The sequence below is a fragment of the Hermetia illucens genome, chromosome 1 (assembly GCF_905115235.1).
Source record: "Hermetia illucens chromosome 1, iHerIll2.2.curated.20191125, whole genome shotgun sequence".
In the NCBI taxonomy this organism is placed as follows: Eukaryota; Metazoa; Arthropoda; class Insecta; order Diptera; family Stratiomyidae; genus Hermetia; species Hermetia illucens.
This window is the reverse complement of record NC_051849.1, coordinates 90683194-90705226: the sequence shown is the minus strand read 5'-3', so window position 1 is coordinate 90705226 and position 22033 is coordinate 90683194. Positions and strand designations below refer to the sequence as shown.

Here is a 22033-nt window from a genome sequence, read left to right as displayed (position 1 = left end):
TATGCGACTTATTTATATCTAAATATTTATGAATAAGTACAGTGAAATTTTTCCCGCTAATTTGTGAAAATCGTGCATCAAATACGTTTTGCATAATTGGATTGCGGTGCTGAATCTCAATAATTCATAAAAAAACAATGCCAATAAGATGAAACGCACTATAGAAACTTTAATCTTTTAATTGGTACAGATTATATTCATTTTTCTCATGCTTTACAAATTTATTCACCTAAATCGAAACAAAGTACAACACCTTGATTTTAGTCCAATGCATCAAGGTAAGCAAGGTTCTAACATTTATGGGTATCATTAAATTCAAAGTAATGATATAACAGATCACAGAAAAAAGATACTCGATTCAATTAATACTATAGAAAACAACCAACATGTTTTTGGTGCCTTTCCTGAGTTTTTTTCATATTTTTCTCAAGCATAATGCTGTTGTTTGTTTACTATTTTAAGTTTTTTAAGTCCATTTACCAAAAGTGTTTAAATAATTGGGGGAAGTTGAAGAATAGTTGAGCTAAGCATCAACAACCGTCAACACGCCTTTAGATAATTGAAATTATTGTTGACGAGATTAGCCCAGTTCAAATGGTTTGATAGTTAAATTGCTTGATTGAGAAGAATTTTGTATGAAAAAGGACAACATTGCGGCATTTCGATATTCTTAACTCTCTTTTTAAGGGGATTTTTTAGCTCTTGTTCGACCCCATTTACGGCGCAGAAAAATAGGTCATTTTCATGATTTCTTTTAGGAAAACTGCGAAACTTTTTTAAAGATCATTATATCATTTTGAAGTACACACATTGAAAAGCTTTCATAATTTTTTTTATTGAAAAATATTCCACAGTTTTGTTATGAATGGTCGTCAAAAAATGTATTTTTATTTTGATGTTTTGCGGTAACCAAAATTGTGATTTCGATGGATATAGGTAAATAACAGTATAAGCTAGTGTTTGATCGAATGATTTTGGTGGTACACAGTCAAACTTAATATTTCCATTATTCTTTGAAAAAATGGTAATTTCTGGGCTATAGAACGTCCATTTTTTATTGAAAAAAAAAACGGTTAAATACTAAATCGTCAAATTTCAAGAGGATTGGCTCAATAGTTTTCGAGTAATTTCGGTCACCGGTTTTAAGCTATATCTCAGTCAATTTAATTCTGATTGAAATTTGGAGGACGTATTTTCAGATAATTCCACTTGAAAAAATGCAATGAAAACTAGTTTTTTTTCAAAGTTACAAGTGAGGTTAACCCCTTAAATAATGCGATGCAAATCCCACTGTCACCAGCCAGATTTGAACAATTTAGCAAAAATGCAGAAGTTCCCTTAATGGCACTTTTGACAATCAGTGCGCGACTAATATTCAAATCTGCGATTTCTCAAAAATGAAATTACTCATTGATTTGCGTTGTTTTTATTTTGAATATAAAGAATGAATTCTCAATAAAAAATGTATCTGGTTCTGGTTGTTGTTGTTTGATATTGAAATTCTGCTTTTTTGAGAAATTCATCCAACTTCTGCTTTTTTGGACGAAGAAGAAAGTGTAAACGTAAAGTTTAGAACACATGCAGTTATTGCTCAAAATAGAACTAACGGGATTGGTTGAAAAATAGAATTTTGGTAGCTTTTTAAAACTTAAATTTCAAAATTGCCCTCATTTTTTCTATCTAAAACACCGAAAAAAAGCACTTAATATCAACAAATCTCCGAAATTCATGTTTCGGCTATAATAATGAGTGTCGCGATCATTTTAATAAAAAAGCGACCCGATAGTTCCTGGGAAAAATGAGATAAACGCGTGCAAAATTTCAAAGTGCGGGTTTTTGTTATGGTAAATCCATAGAATAAAACAAAGAGAGAATCAAGCAAATGGAATGATAAATCGCCGAACAATTTCGGAAAAACGAGGTGTCACAAACATAATTCATATGAAATGTTTTGTATCCCTTGTTAGTTAGTGACTTGTATGAAATTTCTTGACTTGTCTTAAAAAAAATTCAAAAAATGCGAGTTTCGACTTGATTCTTGATGCTCCATTCGATCAAATTAATAAATAAAAAAATTGCAAAAAATGCTGTCTATAAAAAGTCCCCTTAAAGTATGAGTAGATACAATCAAGTCGAGAAACCGGAAGCTTCAGGTATGAAAGTTTTTGGGTATTGCTTATATAAGCATATTTGAATGGGCATTTGTCTCATTTGTACTTAGCTCGTAATGTTTATGCATTTAGTTTGCCAGACTCTTTACTTTTGTAGGATAGTCTTAGAAAGCAAGCAATTTGCACAAAAGTGGCAACTGTGAACTATTATAACTTTCTTAGTAATAGTGCGATTTTCATCAAACTCATGCATCAAGTATAATGTTCTATATTATAGCCTATATTACCGCAAAAATTTATAATTCTAGGATAAACTTAAGGGGACTCCCAGGCGATTTCTAAAAAAATTACTTACAATAAATATGGTAATATACTGTTAGTAACTTTATTTGGAGAATATTTTGAGGTCTAGATACCATGTGCATGGCCCACCATATTTCTTTTCAAACATTTGGGTTGGGTAATTTCCTATGACGGGTCTTTGAAGTAACTTTTTTCGGGCCCCTGCACACTTCCCCTGTGAAATTAATATCAAAACAAGACGGCTTCGGAAAGTACTAATCCAGAGTTTTGATTTGATACCCCACATGGCTATATTCGGTGAAAATAATTTTACACCCACCGTTCGCATGTATGGAGATCCTCCTTAAACTCAACGTGGAACTATGTTGCTCGCTGCACCAGACAGACAGAAGGACCAATAGACAGACAGTAAATCGCTTTTAATAGGATTTTGTTTCGCCCAAAACCTCGAAAAGAAATGGGAAAACGTAGCTATATATGTGAAAGGGCAGAAACCGTCTGATTATTTCAAATTACATTTTATGTTTATACCATAGGATGAAGTAAATTCATCCTGAAATTACATCTTCGTCGTAATAACAAGGGAAAAATATTCAGTACTATCTGATATATAAATCTAACGGGAGTTTCTCGGTCAATTTAAAAAAGTATTTAATATTGCTGTGTAATGTAATATATTATAAAACCGTAACTCTCTATGTCTTACTTTAATCCTTGCTCTTAAAAACCACAGCTTATCTTTCTCAATACCAATATTGTTGAGGTCTCCTGCCGTAATTTAGCTGATATTTCTATGTACTCAAATTACACTACCTTTTATTCGACTCCCCTCTTGTCAACTTGTTGATTCCTCTGAGACAATTACGCAGGTTCCTCCCAAGTTTTCTCGATTAATCTCTCTGTTTCTAGAGTTTTTTCAAAGTCTTAGAATGTTCTTGTTCTTTAAACTACATCTCAATAAGAAGAGAACTACGTTGATGCACTGGCCTCAAACATAATTTTCACCCCGGAGCAGTATAATTGTGGTCCAGATATTCTTTTTACGGTCTGGACCTATGAGCTAAAATCTTCATATTAAACGATGGTTTGTCAAGAAATGGCGGGATAAATTATAAAAAAGTATCTTAGATTAACAATTAACGTCGGTTGTAACTTAATCCTTGGCATCTAGAATACAAAGTAAGAAGAATCATACATTGAAGAGCATTTATGACTTGTTAGTCCGTAAAGAACAGAATGGTATTTTTTTGCATGTGGTTAAAGTCTAAAGTCTGTAACCCATAATGATCCAGAAAACCGGAGATGATCACAATGATACAAAGAATAGCAAAACTTCAAAAAATCTGAAAAGCTTGTAAGTGTTGACCATTTATCATCATCCGCATCTAGGTATAGGCCGCCAAGCACCACTACTTTGGAAAGATGGTCGGGTCCTTTGCGTTTCATGTCTTCCCTCTTTATTAAAAAAATAACACAGACAACGGTCTGGCATTAAGTTGATGCGGACTTAGGACCCCACAATTCTCAAAAAATATGTATTTGAGACTTTTCCTAGATTGGGCACCATTTTTCATTTATACCCATTCATATGATTCGCAAAATTAAAATGGGAGTTTTATATTTCTGAGGCCAAAAACCGCCTAAATGGTAAACCTTCCTGCTTTATTGGATATTGAAAAAGTTATGAAAGGAGGGTGCCAATTTTCCTTAGACTGGCTATGACAATCGAATACTTCCATTTGGGCCACAGAGATGTAATATTGAACCACATAGGACGAAACTGCTGCGTTTTATCAATTTTCATGTAGTGTACTCCCCTCAAGCTGTCACAAACCATAAGCAAAATTGTAAATGGCGAAATGATCTGCCTCCCGCAAATTGGAACAATATTATTCAATTACTGCTATGGATGCAATGAAAAGGTTTCATCAAACATAAACGGATAATGGAAGTGGAAATATGGTCACAGATTGCTTGGTTTCTTCAAAATTTGAAATTTGTTGAACTGTGCAGATGACATCCTTTTATAGTATAGTATATATCTAAACTTTTGTTTTCAAACTATCCCTTTATATGATTTCAAAGTAAGCACTTGTTAACTTCAATAATTCTAAAATCTAACTTGTCATAGACCTTGAGAACTAGAACTTTATACTCCGGTTGGGCAGTTATTAAAATAATTGCGTAATCGTACTAAGTGTTATACAGATTTCTAGCAAGCTCAATGTTATGGACTTTATAGCTGAAAACGTAGTTTATCTTGTAGTCAATGTTACTAATTACATAAGAAGAGAACTGCGGTGATGTATAGGCTTCGATTATATACATTATATTTCATTTTAACATCAGAATAAAATCTCGTTGCATTTTTTCAATTTGACGTTTATAGTACAGAATAGCATCATTCTTTCAAAAGAGTTCAACACCATAAATAATTATTCTCCATAATCTGAGTATTACTACAGCGAGCAGTTTGTTTCATTGAGCAATATTCTTTCTCTCTATTGATTGCTAATAATTTTTTTTAGTACCGAAACAACAGATTGATAAAAAAGTCGACTTTATATCTAAATCTGGCAATCATTTGTTTACTTCTTCTATCCATGAGTATGGCCCAAGTCGGTATTTTGTCAGAAAATCCACCCACAATCATTTACATAAATGCTAGTTCGATGAGTTCCACTTCTACAGGGTGTTGTCTTCCTATTCGTAGAGTCTCAAAGTTCAAGTATTGACAATAACGTGTTTATATATGTTGTTATCACCAAATGTTGCAACAAGTACATTTTCGAACCGCATGGTTGACTTTTAGCACAATGTGGTGTTACTATTTTTGCTGCAGAAAAATTAGTGAAATTATTACTTTTCTTGAAGAATTGTTTGCGCAATATGCGTCTGGGTAACTGGGCTGACGCCACTAGATGCTTTTTACGCTTCTTTATTAATTGACGTTGTGATTACTTGGGTCGCTGCTAATATTTTTCGAAGTTTGCTTGACTAAAATTTTAGTTATGTGCCCATATATGTATGAATGGTATGTGTACATGTGCAGAAAATATAAATAGTAAAAAACTCACGGAATTAATTTAGTCATTCAGTAACCTGGGTTTTTTTTATCAAAGAAAAGATTAAAAGTTAACAAATAACAAATTGAACTATAAAAAAGTCATGAGCAGTAAATATGGAGTTGAGAGTTATCAAGAAGCATTCCCATGCCATCGACTCACATTTGATGGTGTTGCTGTTATATGACTTGAGTCAATATGCGGCGAGCGTCAAGCTCGACTATTCCATCATTAGCTGCCTGCTCAAAGTTATTTTGGATTCACCTGATCACGAAGGTGGATAAGGTAATACATCTTTGAGATGATCCTATTGAAATAATCACTAATACTTCGTACTACGCCTCTATTATAAGCATATTTGTCATGAAAGCTTCGCCCACGACAAAATTTTCTTCTAGTTTTGCAATATGACCATGCAATATGATATGAGAAAGAATGACTATAAAATGAAATGAAAAATTGATCAAATATAAATGGTTTGAGAAAATTTACAAAACCCACGTTTTGTTAGTAGTTTTTAGCCAAATTAAGCGCTATTAGTGCGCCAGACACTATTCATCCCAGTATCGTCATCGGTGGAGTAATGTTAAATATATACTGAGATGTTTGACACTTTTCGCATTTTTGGCATGGATAACCAAGGTCTACTTCATCCTTCAAAAAATGGAATAATTTTTTCAAGGCGTATGACTCACCGCTGTCGGTGTTTCTTGAGTGTAATGCGATCAACATAATATATTTTTGTTATCAGAATGACAATATACATATATAGTAAATGTAAACAGTTTTGTGCGCTAGCGCATCAGTCACAGCAACGATTAATCGTTGTCGGTTTATTGAAACGTAAACATAAACGTAAACTACCACCATAGTTTCCCGAGAAACTTGTACTCCTCCCACAGTCCACCATGTATTTCTGGGGCTATGACTCGTCAGTCATCCTGGGATAGTAGATTCTATTGGTGTAGTCAGCAATGAAGTTATTGTCCTTTTTTGAAATGTAGCTTGTACACTGCTACTTCCGCCCTCCAGTCGATACGACTATGGTAACTCTAATGGAATTATTCTTTTATTATTGTCTCAGGCAGGAGTATTCTGTTGGCAAGGCACCGACAAGTGTTGATGAAATCTTGAAGCTTCGGAGTCTCAATGGTTCCATGTATTGTCCCTAGGAGTACCTCTATTTGAGGTATCCACATTTTTAAAAATGATCAGTCGATTTTTCAACACACTATAAAGATTAATTGGACCAAATAAGTCTGGCTAAACGTGAATCAAAATATATAGATTTCAATATACTAACGTTTCCAACCAAAAAAACTTCCAAATATTTTGCAAATATTCTAATAAATCTATTTTAATTTTTCCCTGATCGGAAAACCATTATCTTGTCAGTGAAAAATTAAAATAGGTCTATTAGACTAGTAGGGCCAGATTTGGAAAATTTTTTGCCTGGAATCGTTAGGACATTGATAATTGATACTTTGATTCATACCCAACAAGACATATTTGGTAAAATTTATCTTTTATAGCGTATCGAAAAATCTATTGATTATATTTCTGAAAGGCTATAATTTGGGCCTTTGGCGGATGGAGGCGGATTTAGCGCTGCAATATGTTGGGCGACATCGAGTTCGTTGGTACAATACTTCTCTAGATATTCTGCCCATTAATGCAGATAGGAAGCGTGCGAAGACCAGTTAAACCTTGTTTTAATCTTTAGTCCGAGTCTGCTTGCTTCCTTATCCAAATCCAGGGCTATTTCGCTAGGATCCACGACTCGGTTTTAAAATTAGCAGATATCATCAGTGTAGTCGAGGTGTTTGAGAAAAGACGTCATGTTCCATTGAACCCCTCTATGCCTTACAGCCAATGCAACATAGAGAACGTCATCGATAAAAAAAAAGAACAATATCGGCAACAAAATGCTACCGTGGCAGATTTCAAACTCGTCTAAGATTTTATCTCGATGCAGTCCGTGTCATTTTGTGTCATCATATGTCGCTCTGATAATACTTTTTATTGCTGAGTTTCACGGAGTATCCTGCTGCGTTGAATATTCCAGATATACTCCCTGTTCACGTTGTCGGCAGCCATCTGGAAATCGACGGACATGTGGAGCAGGCATCTAAATATTATTAATGTGTTAATATGGTCAGTATAAGAGGATCAAAACGGAAAATGGACCGTTGTCTCTCTCTCCCTCTTTTTCTACCTCTCTGAAATTGCTCTTGGATCCGTTCCAGAATTATTATAACAATTATCTTGAAGCCGACAGAGAGCAAGCACAAACCCCGGCAAAAATTGCAGAAGGTGTCCTTCCCCAGTCGTTAGGATCCTGGGGAAGCACACCTTCTGCAATTTTTGCTGGGGTTTTTTGCTGTTTTTTCCTCTTTGTGACAAAACTTCCGAGGAATGAATTGGAGTTTTCTCTGTTTGTTGTCCATTAGATTAAATAAATAAATAAATACTCAGAATTTTCGGGTGCAGAAAATGCAGGCGCTGCCATGGAGAGTACCGCGGAGAGGATCGTTTTGGCGGAGCACTTCGTATCGTTTCGGTGACTAGCATTTCACCTCAAAAGGAAGAAGGAGCTTCACCGAATGTCACACGATTAAGTATAGCGGTGAAATGCCAATCCCGTCTCTTAAACTGCTTATCATCGTTGATGGGCAGCGTACTGTTAACGTCCAATTAAGGACGATTAAGGAGACTATCGAAAGATGTTTTTCGCGGCAGATTCTGTTTTCTTTACTAACACAATATTGAATTTTTTACACTATACTTGTCCGCCTTCCTCAACCAAGCTTGCAGCAATCAACAAGCTCTCAGCTCCTCGACCCGTTTTTACGTTACCGAAGTCAGCTAGGTCTTGTTTTTCCATCAATAAGATAATTCTCTTATAGAAGCCGCGATCATCAGATGATGATCCCGTTCGAGGCCGGTGCTAGCGTTCTTCATGTTATGCATATCCAGAGGATAACACCTCACCGGTCTATAGTGACCCAACTGAGCTTATAGCTGGCTCTGTATTCGAACACTGTGCTACCAATAACAACGCGGTGGGAGCTGCAGTAATTCGTAAGGCTGGCAGTATCATCGTTACGGTCGCTAGACTTTATTTCCCCATTATACCATATACGCGGGCAAGGTGTTTTCAGAGCCCAGCTTGGCATTCAGGGCACCCATTACGATCGCAATTTAATTTTAAAGAAGTATTTCCTTGACTACATTCAATTACTGATAGAAAGAATTCTTCTCTTCTGCATCGGAAATCGCCGTCGAGGCCTAACAACATATTATTGAAATGTTCCTTAATCTGAACCGACTTTCAAGGTAGTGAAAGCGCGCTTTGCCAGGCAGGCCTTCCAAAGTACAGCATCACAGTGTGTTAGGAGAGAGGGAGTGGAGTACTCTCAGAGTCAAATCATCTGACCTCGTATAATTCCAGAATATCCAGTGTATGGCGTAAATTCTAGTGGGGAGGTATTGATTGAAAGTTGCTTTATTTGCTATATCGTTTACGATAATACTTTAGATACGGTGTTACATAGTTGACTAATCCTTGACTAAGGTCCTATCATAACGCACTACATGAATCCAAACCTAAAAAGATTCTAATGCTAATATTAGAAGGTAAGTACTCCACTTCCCGTCATACAACCTAATGTTTCCTTCGGTAACGCTTCCTCTGATGTCTAAAGAAGGACCAGTTTCAAGAATCGTAATAAATTTCATTTCATATATTATGGCTATATTCAGAGGTGTGAGTGGAAAAACTTTGCTATTGTCTCATAGCAATTCATTCTCTAAACACACTTCATAAAAAAGACGACGTATCGATTTTAATAAAATCTTGTCTTTCATAAAATACTAACAAGAGTCGGAAACAATAACATGGTCTCGGATTGTTTACTAACGGGGGGATGTATTTTATGAGAAAGCGATCTCATCTTTGCTTCCGAAACTTATATTTATGTTTCGTAGATAAAAGTCATAATAGAAAGATAGATTTTAATGAAAAGAAATCAAAACTTTATCCATTTTTTGCCGTGCTGTGTGAAATCAACAAGTGTTCAATTAGATTCAGGCTACACGAAAGTCGAAAGTGAGAAACTTGTTAACCAATTTTCTAAAATATAGTTGTTTCTCGACGTGAAATTATATACTATATGCAGCAAGAACGAGCTTGTTGAATAATACAGATAGAGAAGTAAATAAGCTTCTACTAACAACAAAGTAGTTTTACAAAAAGAGGCAATTGACGATTTCGTCCAGGACGGGGGCAACTCATCAGACGCTACCTCGCCCTGCCCCGGAAGGACGGAACGGAGTATATTTTAAGATCTAGATGCCGTGTACGAGCACCATTATGATATTTTCCAGACTTTTGGGTAATTTCTGAGAATGGGTTCTTAAAATAAATGACTATTTTCTAGCCCCGCATTCATTTTCTCTAGAGATACTGTAGATGTTTGATGAATGTTTGAAGAAATCAGCAGTTATAAGGATACCTGGTTATTTACTTGACTTGAAATATTATGCAATATTGCCCACAGACGAGTTAATATTAGTATGATATATTAGTATATTTCTTGAGCCGTCTCCCTTGTGCTTGTGAATGGTTTTGCATTCCTTAGGAAAGAGGATAACTTAGATCATGTCCATTGGCACCTACACTGCCGGTTATGATACACCGCAGTAGGCACACGGTCTCGGTATCTGAGTAAGGCGCTTATTATATACATAGACTTATATACTCTTCGCTGAGAATATCCAGGAGAGGAGGGCCGCTGAGACAAGCACAACGGTACCAGTCTATATTGAGCTGGTGGCTTAGTTTATTCATACTGGTGGATGCAAGACCGAATCTCTAGCGAACTTTGGAGCCCGGCACTCGTGTTAAACCGCAACACCACGTTTGAAGCCCGAGGGTATCTTGTTCGCTTAAACGTTAACCGCAAACAACCGTGCTGAATTCACTGCTCAAGAATTTCTCCTCAATATGAGGTTTCGTGACCGAAGCCACTTCAGATAAGTCACCGTGCAGGTTCGGATCTGGTCGCCCTAATTAGGCTATGAAGTATTCGCCTATTGCATCAAGCTCAGCAAACCAAAGTGAGTGCAGCGTTTCCCGGTGCCACCACAGCTTCCTTAGCCACTTGGTTTTGGTTTGGTCGACAGGGTTGCTGCCTCGTTGAATCCCCACCACTTTGAGCACCACCTTCCAAGGGCAAATAAAAATGTCAAACTTCAAGCAAACATTGGATGCGCCGCGCAGTAGGTCTGACAAATGGTGAAACACCAGGTTATATATATCTGCCGCGATACTGTCAGATCCTGGCGCCTATTCGATTTTCATAGAAAGGGCTTCTAGCTCTTTCATAGCCAAAAGTGGGCAACCCTCGTTGCATGTTTTTGTCATCAATTCGAACAAGATCTGCAGGGAATAATGTCCACAAAAGTCGGCCCATCTGTTCAGCATTAAGTGTACAGGGTTTCCGCATCATTTCGAATTTTTGGGTTAATAACCTCCACCTCGTCGGCTAGCTCCTGCCAGCAGCGAGCTACATGTATTATCGAGGTTTTTTTTAACGTTGAATATGTTGAATACATACACATAATTAATCTTATGTGAAATTCCTTTGAAATCTGATCCTGGACTTTATTTTTGTCATTAATAAGAGCGCTCGGAAATTAGAATTTATTAGAAATTGGAATTGGTAAAAATTTTTTTTTCTAATTTTCGAGCTGGTCCTGTATTATTATTTACTCTGGTGGAAAATTTTGTAAGTCCAAGATGAACTTAAGAGAGATGTTTACTAACTTTACTTGAGCAGATATCGAAATAGGATGTATTTTGGAACCTACATGAACCATTTTGATTTTTTTTTAGATTTTTCGGTTGAGTAGGTTCTGAGAACGGAATCTGTTACACTTTTTGAAGCACACATTCCCCTATGTTTCACCCAGTATCAGAAATAATACCAATTTCGAAAAGTACTAATCGAGCCCTTTCATTTGCTACCATACATATTCCATATTCTGTGAAAAAATTGTGGACCCCCGTTTGACATGAATATCACTGGCATTCGCTTACTTGCACATAGTGATGAAAATTCTTCGAAATAAAACCTATGGATGTTTACACAAGAGGTACGAGGAGGTTAAGGTGGTGATTCCAAGCTCCAATTTGGCTACATGGTGCAATGCCAGTGCCAAAACCCAAAGAATGAACAACATTGAATCGCACTAGTCAAAGTAAAACAATGAAGTCAGGAGACTACAACCGATAGCAGCTATGACGATGAAATCCACGCCCGGTTGTTGGCAGCGAATAGAGCCTATTTCAGCTTACAAAAATTGTTTCGCTCGAAACGTTTCACCATAGGGTAAAAAAAGTTCTTACTGTACAAAACTATAATTTTGCCAATCCTTATGTATTCCTCGGAGACTTGGGTTCTTAGCAAAAAAAATGCGAACTTTTGCCTGCGTTCGAGAGAAGAATCCTTCGAAGAATTTTTGCCCCTTACATGAGGATGGGCGCATCCTGGAAAGTTTGAAGGCAATCCGATTATATTAAGTTATAGGAGGTCAAAGCTTGGCATTTCAGGTAAATTTGTGGCGCCCAGGACAGGTATGACGTCATCATCTTATAAAGTGAACTTATATGAACGGCGGGGTCGTGGGAACGTTTTAGTTTTCCTTGGCTTTTTAAAATCGGTTTATTGTCTGACTGTGTCTGTCTGTCTGTCCGCATTTGTTTCGAAGACGGTTGCAGTGATTGGCACCAAATTTGGTAGAAGTTGGGAACACTCACGCATATAGTGAGTTATATCCTTTTATGTCAAATTTAAGAGGGGGTCCCCATACATGCAAAAGAGGGTGTAATTTTGTTTTTCATCAAATATACTCATGTGTAGTATCAAATTAAAGGTTTCGATTAGTACTTTTCGAAGCCGGTCTTAGATTTGGCATTTGTTGGAAAGGTGGGGAGTGCGGGGGGTTGAAAGTGTCCATTTCTATAACGGACCCATTCCCAGAAACTACTTAACCGGAGCACTCTGAAAAAAGTCAAAAGGCTGCCGTTGAATGGTAGCTAGGCCCCAAAATACTCTCCATACCGATACCTGCTCAAATGAAGTTAATAATATTACATTACTATAATTTTTAGTAATTGGCAGGAAAACTCCCCTTAAGTTCTTCCTAAAATCACGAAATTTTGCAGCAATGTATGCTACAGCATAGAGCATGAGCCTACCAATTTTGGAGAAAATTGCACTATTACTAACAAAGTTATAATAGGTCAAAGTTGTCGCTTCTGTGCAAATTCAAGACTTTGAATGTCAATATCGCTTGAAAGTTGATATTCTCACATAATATATGCATATATTACGTGCTACATACTAATGGAACAAATGTACACTCAAATCTCTTTATAAAAGAAATACACAAAAGCTTTCATATCTGAAGCGCCTAGCTTCCGGTTTCCCCACTTAGTTATTTGCATTTCAGTGTCCATTACTCCAGGTAGACATGTGTATATATATGTATATGGTAATAAAGCTTGCCGGTAGTAACTAATATAATAGACATGTGCGTTGTGGTTACCAGCGGTTTTTAACTTATGTACCTAACATATATTATATGTATGCTTTTGTGCACGGAGTAAAGTGGAAATGGGTGGTTACACGAATTTAGATGGGCACATATATAGGCCTGCATCGTCATGCGGTAGTAGACAATGTTTGTTTATTAGGGTCTTTATTTGTAATATATGTAGATATGTGAATCTTGGAGTTTGGCAAAATATGATGGAATATTTCTTAGCTATATAGGAATGGAAAATCGTGCATAGCGAGTTTCTCACATAACATGAACACAATACCTTTATACCCAAAGCCCCCGGCTTCCGGTATTTTTTTAATTTCATATTTGCCCCTTTCTACCGATTTTTGCACGGTTTCGGTTTGGTTTGAATTCTTAACGTTCCGTTATGTCAGTTTTTAATTATTTTTGTTTTTAGTATATCTTTTTCTTTTTATTGAGATGAAATTTACTTGATAAATTTTGTGGTAACTATAATGACTTATTAATTCATTTTCCTCTAATTTGATGATCCCTTTTCCTTACTCCCCGGAAATCTTACACGAAATGGGCATCTCCATATTCATTCTCATAGGCCGCGCTTCATCGACATCTGAGACAGAAAAGGCATCGGACGAAGATTTGATGACCTTCAGGCCTTCAGGACGCGAGTTCTCCAGTATCCTGTGTGCGGTCGGGCGGATATTTTCTTCGTTTTCCCAATTTTTTTCGCGTGCCGTTTATCAGAACTTCTCGCGGATTTACCCAAACTGATATTTCAGTTTGATGCCAACGCAGCACCACTTGAAGTATTGTTCATGACGTTTAAGTGATTGAAGTTTCCAAAATGACCCCAACTTCCACATTTCCGAGCCTGGCTAGCGTAGAGACATGCAAGTGCGTCACGATAGAAAACTTCTGTGGAGCTGTCGCTACTTTTGCTGGTTTTGGAATATTTCTGCCCCCGTGGTTGAACACAATTAACCCGGATGACCACTTTCACCATTTGCTTCATCAACTTCTACTACAATTATTGGACTTCCCCAGCTGTTATATAAGGAGGTCCATTTCAAAACAGTTTTTGGTTGCAAACTTGTTCCAAATTTACCTTACACCCGAAATTTTTAGTACATTCTGGGAGGAATCTAAATCCAAAGAGTATCGTGTTATCATATATTGTGCTTGGTGGTACTGTTTGGTGATTGCGAAAGGCTATGAGCCAAATCCTCAACAGTTTAGAAACAAGTCGGAATTCCTGGAGTTGGACGCTTCAGGTATAAAAGTTTTGTGTTCACCTTGTGTGAGAAATACCTTCTTCACGTTTTCCCATTCGTATATACCGCAACTCAAAATATTCCTTGATGTACATATGTACTTCCAAACTCCAAATTCACAGTCCATATGCGTTCACTTTAGCGCATATGATGATGACGGCATACACGTCTTAGAGTCGGATGAATTCACGAATTGTCCATTATATTGGGTTGGGAAAAAGTAATGTCGTATTTGTGATCGAATTTTAACGCTTTATTTAACATACTTACAATTATCCGTTTTAAGTCGAATATGCGCTGTTTTGTTCGCAAACTTGTTGCCATTTAGAAGGCAACTCCACTATCCCCCTCTTATGAACCCCGCCCCCCCCCCCCTCCTTGTTTGCAAAAAACTCAGACAGCCAGTATTCGCAAGCCTCTTTTGAGGCCAACTTAGTAGCACCAAGAGCGTTTTGCATGGACCGGAAGAGATGGTAATCACTTGGTGCCAGGTCCGGACTATACGTTGGGTGCGATAGGACATCCCATCCCATCCCCAGCTTCCATCCCATAGCTTCTGACGGGTCATCAAAGATGTGTGAGGCCGAGCGTTATCCTGAACAACATTCCTATTGACCAATCCTGGCCGCTTCTAGTCAATCGCCTGTTTCAAACGGTCGAGTTGCTCACAGTAGAGGACCGAATTGAGAGTCTGGCCATAGTTGAGCAGCTCATAGTGGATGACTCCCTTCCAATCCCACCAAACACAGCAAAACCTTCCTGGCCGTCAATCCGGGCTTGGCGGTGGTTTGGGCCGATTCGCCGCGCTTCGACCACGATCTTTTTCACTTGAGATTTTCGTACGTGATCCACTTTTCATCACCAGTCACCATCCGCTTCAAAAATGGGTCGGATTCGTTCCGTTTCAACAGTGCATCGCAGGCGTTGATTTGCTCCAAGAGATTTTTTTCCGTCAACTCGTGTGGTACCCAAACATCCAGGTTTTTTGGAATTTAATCTTCTGCAAATTGTTCCAAACGGTTTTGTAGTCTATACCCAGTTCCTGGCCAATCGAGCGAATGCTCACATGCCGGTTTACTTGGATGATTTCGACATACACTACACCAGAACGAAATCGATCGAACCAACGCTGTGCTGTGCGAATCGTTACAGTATCGGACCCATAAACTTCACAAATTTTTTCGGCCGCCTTCGTTGCATTTTTACCTCTCAGGTAGTAAAAATGTAAAATGTGACGAATTTCTTCCTTGGTGGACTCCATCTTTGACGCGCTATAACTTGAGACTGAAACGTACGATCATAAAACTGCCAAAGAGACACCTGTAGCCCAGATTGTCGTCTTCAAATCGCCGTGTAGTATGACCCGATGCGATAAGTACACAAGATATGTTTAAGTGTCGCCATCTTTTGACAAAATACGACATTACTTTTTCCTCAACCTAATATTATCGTTTATAATCGTACCAGAGTTCTTACTTATGGGATGATCTTAGAGGGGTTTTTCGAGTAAATTTCAAAAATATGGTAATATACTATTATCAACTTTATTTAAACGGATATCGGAATGGGATGTATTTTAAGAACCTAGATTCCGTATGGATTCACCATTGTGATTTTTTTCAGACTTTTTGTTGGTTGGATAGGTTCTGAGAACAAGACCTATTACGCTTTTTGCGGCACACGTTCTAGGCCCTCACTACTCTATGTTTAATCTACTATCAAAAATAATTGTTTCGGAAAGTACTTATTGAGTTCTTTCACTTGCTACCCTACTGCCTACATTCTCTGAAAAAATCCACACTCCCCACTCACATGTATGGGGAGCCCATCCTTACACTCAACAGGAAATGACACAACTTGCTGTATGTAAAAGGATTCACAGGGATTCACATATCCTCGCCAAAATTACGGGACAATTGGTTTAGCCGTTTACGAATAAATTGGGTGTGACAGACAGACATGGAATCGATTCTAATAAGGCTTAGTTTCACACAAAACCGTAATTATAGCTTCCCGCACTTTATCGAAGATTTTGAAGAGTGTATTACATGCCTTTGGCGCTTATCTACCTTCTTATACTATAAAAAATTACGATGAATAACGCTAGTTTTCATTCATCTTTTAAAATATGATCAATTCGAACCAACTAGTTTTTATCGGAATTTAACTTCGAAATATTCAAAATACCATAAAATTATCAAAATGAATGTAAAAAAAAATATTTTATTAGATGGTTTTGAAAAAAAATTGTTATGAGAAGGAAAATAATCTGTGTCGAGTGATGAGTATGGTGAAGAGAATCACTAATTTTCTGTTAGAACAAGATGAACGGGTTCAAGCAGGCCGAACAAGTTATATTATGGTTTAACTGCAGTTTAAATTTAGATTTGAGAACTGGTATAAACCAGAATAACTCTATTCTGGAAGATTTATTGTTTTCAAATGTTTTGCGCATAATCATGGGATCCAGTTTAGAATTAAAATTTTGTTTATATAAAAACAATCTTTTCGAGTCCTCCCAGGTGAGCTTCAAAAACTGATGCAGTTAAAAGCTAGAGCTAAACATTTATTCGGAAAGTAACTTAGATATTAACCAAATTTTTCTTAATCAACTTTATATGAAGTCACCGTCAGAGACATAAATATTAATATCATAATAAAATGAATGAAAAACAAAAACAATTTTCGTGTGTTTTCACTTATCACAAATACCAAAGTGACTGCTGCAATAATGTCAAATAATAAGGTCCGAAAAGTCACTTATGTACATATGATAACGAATTTTTGTGCTGAGTGGTTTACAAGATTTGTATGTAATTAAATATATACAAAGTTCGTCTATATCGTACATTTCAATGGGAAACACATACGTGACATGAATATAAAATGACATTTGCTTCAATATATGCGTTAGCAACCCTCTGCAGATCTATATATTTACATATTGTAAATGCGCATGTATGTAATGAAAATCGCACGAGAGATGGAGTATGCATCATTTTGAAGTGAGAATGCTTTCTCAATTCTAATGATTAGACTTTGTAATTTATTGAGTCCAGAGTCCAGCTCAATTGTTATTTTGTACGCGTAATTAAAGCACGCAATTACAGCGTCCTAAATGTAAAATAATAATATAGCGCTTTTCTCAATTACAACGTAATGATTGAACGTAATTAATTTACTCGCTTTCAATGTTCTACAATATCCAGAAATATTGCCTTGAGTTGAAAAACAAAGATAAGTTGACCTTTGAATCGTTGGGGCTGCAGACGCAAATTAGTGCCGAAGTTAAGCCAAAATTCCAATTATGACTCGACTACGTACATATATTGCTAAGAACAGACATCCCGAGAAAACATTCAAATATTTCGGGAAAACTCTTCCAAGCTGAACTCATCATCAGTGCTACGTAGGCCGTTGAGTCTGACTGTATATATAAATAAATGTACAGTCACCATTTCCCTTATAAATTTCATTACGCTAGGTCACACATTTCATTATTAAAGAAAAGATGTTGTCAAAAGGCGTAAGTCACGGTTTTCCTGGAGAACGACTGAATTGACAAAAAGTAGGGAAAAATGGCTTCAAAAATTGGGCGAAACATACGAAATAGTTTTTCTCTGCGGTGGATTTGGCTTCCGAAAAGTTGCTGCTTAATTATCTGTCTGTTACAGACCATTCATATGGAAAAAGTTGGACATATCCCTACTACATTTTTAAGGTTTTGTTTCCAAAACAAAACCTTATTAAAATCGGTTCAATGTCTGTCTGTCTGTCAGAAGCACTTTTCTCAGAAACGGCTATACCGATTGACACGAAATTTGGTGAGAAGATGGAAACTGTGGACCCCCAGACCTGCAGTGAGTGATATTCTTCTAGGTTGAATTTAAGGGGGGGTCCCCATAGATGTAAAAGGGGGGTGTACAAATTTTTTCCACCGAATGTAGCCATGTGGGGTATCAAATGAAAGGTTTCGATTAGTACTTTTCGAAGTCGGTCTTAGTTTTGAGATTTGTTAAAAAGGCGGGGAGTGGGAGAGGTGGAAAGTGATGATTTCTTTAACGGACCCATTCTCAGAAACTACACAACCGAAAAATTTGAAAAAATTTCACGAAGTTGCCTCTGTATGGTGCCCAGGCCTCAAAATACTCTCCATATCGATATCTGTTATTAAGTAAATAACAGTATATTACCATATTTTTGGGGAAATTGAGTAAAACCCCTCTTAAGTTTATCCCAGAGTTATAAAAGTTGATAGTAGTATAAAATATAACATGAAGCATATGAGCATTTGATCGAAACCATACTATTAGTGACAAAGTTACCCTAGCTCAAAATTTACTCTCCCCTGTAAATTTACTGCAACTAAATATCAATATCACATTGAAGTGGGTAGTCAGACAAATACATAACGGGCTACGTACAAATGGAATAGTTCTACACTTAAATATACTCACAGAAGAAGCAAACAAAACCTTTCATACCTGAAGCGCCCAGCTTCCGGTTTCCCGACTTGTTAAAACAAATATTCTTCTTACTTCATGGCCTTTATCAATTCGCTTTTACACGCTGGCATTCGTATCTGTTAAAACATTTAGTATATAACCAATGTAGGTACTCGTTACTGGAATTCTTTTGATGGATGACTAGCACTCGTTAATATTCTTCGTCAATTCGTTCTTCTATAAAACAACATATTTTAAATACTATTAGTAATTCTAAGGTTTTTTCAAGAGATGCAGGCAATTATCATACATCTGCGACTGTGGGGTGGTCGAGCTTGTTGAGTGCAAGCTTCTCCATCTCGTTGCCTCGGATTTCAATCTTGGTTCATTCAGGATGCTTCGCCTTTGAGTTACCCTGTATCCTTATATTGGGCGGGCCTACCAGGGATGGAGCAGTCCAGGGTGCTTATTGGGGGATACGAACCCATGCGCACAAAGGATTGCCTAAACCTCACCAAAAAGAACCTCCGAATCATAGTGGGAATTCTCACTGGTCATTGTCGGCTGAACTACCACCTAGGGAAGCTAGGGATATCTACGGACACTGCCTGCAGGTTCTGTGAGGAGGAGGACGAAACCTCTATGCACGTCCTGGGACAGTGTCCAGCACTTGTGCAAAGTAGGTCGATACATCTGGGAGAACACTTAATACCAGATGCAAAGCTGAAACTTCTGGAAGTGGGGAACATACTAAAGTTCCTAACGGTCACTGGCCTGCTTGAGATACTATGATCAACAGGTACACTATAACCAGTAAAAGGGGCACAATAGTTCTTCAAGGACGCGGTGCGACTTTCCCTTAACAAAATAATAATAATACCCTGTATCCTGCTCCTGTTTATCACTTGCGCAGCATTAAGGGCGTTGATAATAAAACTCAAGAACATTATCATTGAAATCCATAAAAAATTAAAGGAAAAGAAAATAATACGAACAATGCTAATAAACATTGTATGGATACTTATGCTTCCCAAAGGAATGAAAAGAAAGCCTACCAGTTCCGATAGTAAATTTGAATGGACCATTTCAAGACAAATCTTATCGACGATTAAGAATGTATTTAATGTGCGAAGCCTGAAACCAATGTCCAAAGGTCTCATTAAAGAGAATTTCCTTTAAACTCCACAGGCAGGGCCTATCTACACTCAGAGGTAATATACTCGAGGAGAAGATAAACAAATTCATGACTTCTAAGTGATGGTCTCCTTTGATTACGAATTTATTTGGAATGTTTTCCAATATAACAGAATATGACGAAATAACACTCTCGTCGTATAATCAAATATTAAAAATATAACCCCAATTGTATTTACCTTTTGTCTTTATCAATTTGTCAACATATTGGAAACTAAATAAAAGTTTATTCAATGGATTGGAACTCTAAAGAGTTTAAAATCAATCCAAGAAGGAGGAAGGAAGAAGAATGAAAAGGAATGAAAAGCTTCAGTCTGATTGTGTGAAGACGATCATTGCGCCTCAAAGGGAAGCGACGTAGGTGTGGTCCCGCAGACTGCTCAATAGGACAGCTATCATAGTACCTGGCAGCCAGATATAAAATCCAACACCATATAAAATCCAAATCCAAAAAGGATGAGAAATAATTTAGGGACTGGTTCGAATAATCGCCGGAAGTGGTCTGATCTGGTGGCTGTTCTGAGTTGTGTCGGGGCCGATTCAACGTCTGAGCAGGGTCTCCCGAAGCTGCTTCGCATGCAGTCGGCTCGAGTAGCACCCCATGGATGGGGTACAGATTTTATGGTACAAAATATTTATCAATATACACCGTCGTACATAATATAAATCGGATCTATAGCCAGCCGAAGGAATCCCATATCAAAAGACAGAAGATCAATAACTTGCTTACCAACCCTCTACAAACTTATAACCTCCGATATTAGCGAAATGATTAATGCCCACGTCGAGGCCAACAAGATATCGGAAGGGAAGAGTGGCTTTCGTGTTCCATGCAGGGGCTGTAACGAATAACTTGCTTTGACTTGGTACCTGTAGGACAACAAAAAACCGAGACCAAAGAATTCTATTTACTTGTTCTATCGATTATGCGAAAGGGTTGACATCGTCCATTGTGCGTCTGTATTGCATATATCTGAAATAAGTGGCAACACCGGAAGCTGGGCGGTCGTCAAAAATGCCGCTTTAATTAGATTCAATCTGAGACCGCTTTGCATAGGGCGATCATTCAATTTTTGGACAAGTTGCTTGAGATCATTTGCCTAAAGCAGTATATATGGTGTTGGACATTGGATGTCCCGTATGATAGGGTCCATAACAAGCATAAAGAAGAGTGGTGAAAGGGTGTTTCCTTGATTAACCACGGCAGAGACACGAGTCGGTTTTGATACACCCGCCACACTTCCAGCTTTACTTGTCGGATCGTGGTAGAGTAATTTAACGAAGCGCACGAGTTCTTCTGGTACTGGGTATTGTCGTAGAGCTACCAGATGAGTTTGTGTGATACACGGTCAAACGCTTTCTCCAGATCCAGAAATGCAATGTAAAGAGGGCGACGCTACTTACCGTGTTTCTCCATGAGTAACCGCGCAGTGTGTGTTGCGTCAAGAGTTCCGCAATTCTTGACAAACTCGACTTGATTTACGGTTACTCGTCCCAAATTCGGTTCTGTAACCGGACCTGAAGGTAGTTTGGTAATTTGCTTGCGGAAGTGTATCTTTCGCGGCAACGTTTGCGCAAGCTAATTTCCGTTCTTGTCAGTAACGCAACGGAATTGTTCGATATACTGTGTGTGTTGGTGTTGGCTTTTGACAAGTCGATCCAGATCTCGCTCGCCATCCCGAGTGCCCAATTTATCGTAAAGGTCTTCGTAATGGACCGCTCGTGTGACAGCGAGCACCTTCTTGGCTTGTCGGTCGGCATTCTTATAAATTTGCCAATTGGCCAGCGTTTTATCATCGATAGCTACAAATTCAAAATGTTCCTCCATATACGTATTTCCAAACTTTCAGATATACATATGTACATATCGAAGACATAAATCTTATGCCATCTATTAACGCATACTGATATATACAATACACATACCTGCAGAAGTCTGTTTTGGTCCTAACTTTGATGTGGAGGTCGCCAATGCTATGTCTGCCATACGGCTCGTGATGACCTTTGCGGATGGCTTGGATTCGACACTTGTTTAGTCCAAACTCCATCCGAAT

The 22033-nt window shown here is 37.7% G+C and overlaps 1 protein-coding gene across 1 annotated transcript in view; it reads left to right on the top strand.

The window, feature by feature from the left end:
- Window positions 1-22033, top strand: part of LOC119661729 (retinol dehydrogenase 12-like) — a 42735-nt gene that overhangs the window by 1137 nt on the left and 19565 nt on the right. The gene's annotated exons all lie outside the window — the stretch shown is intronic.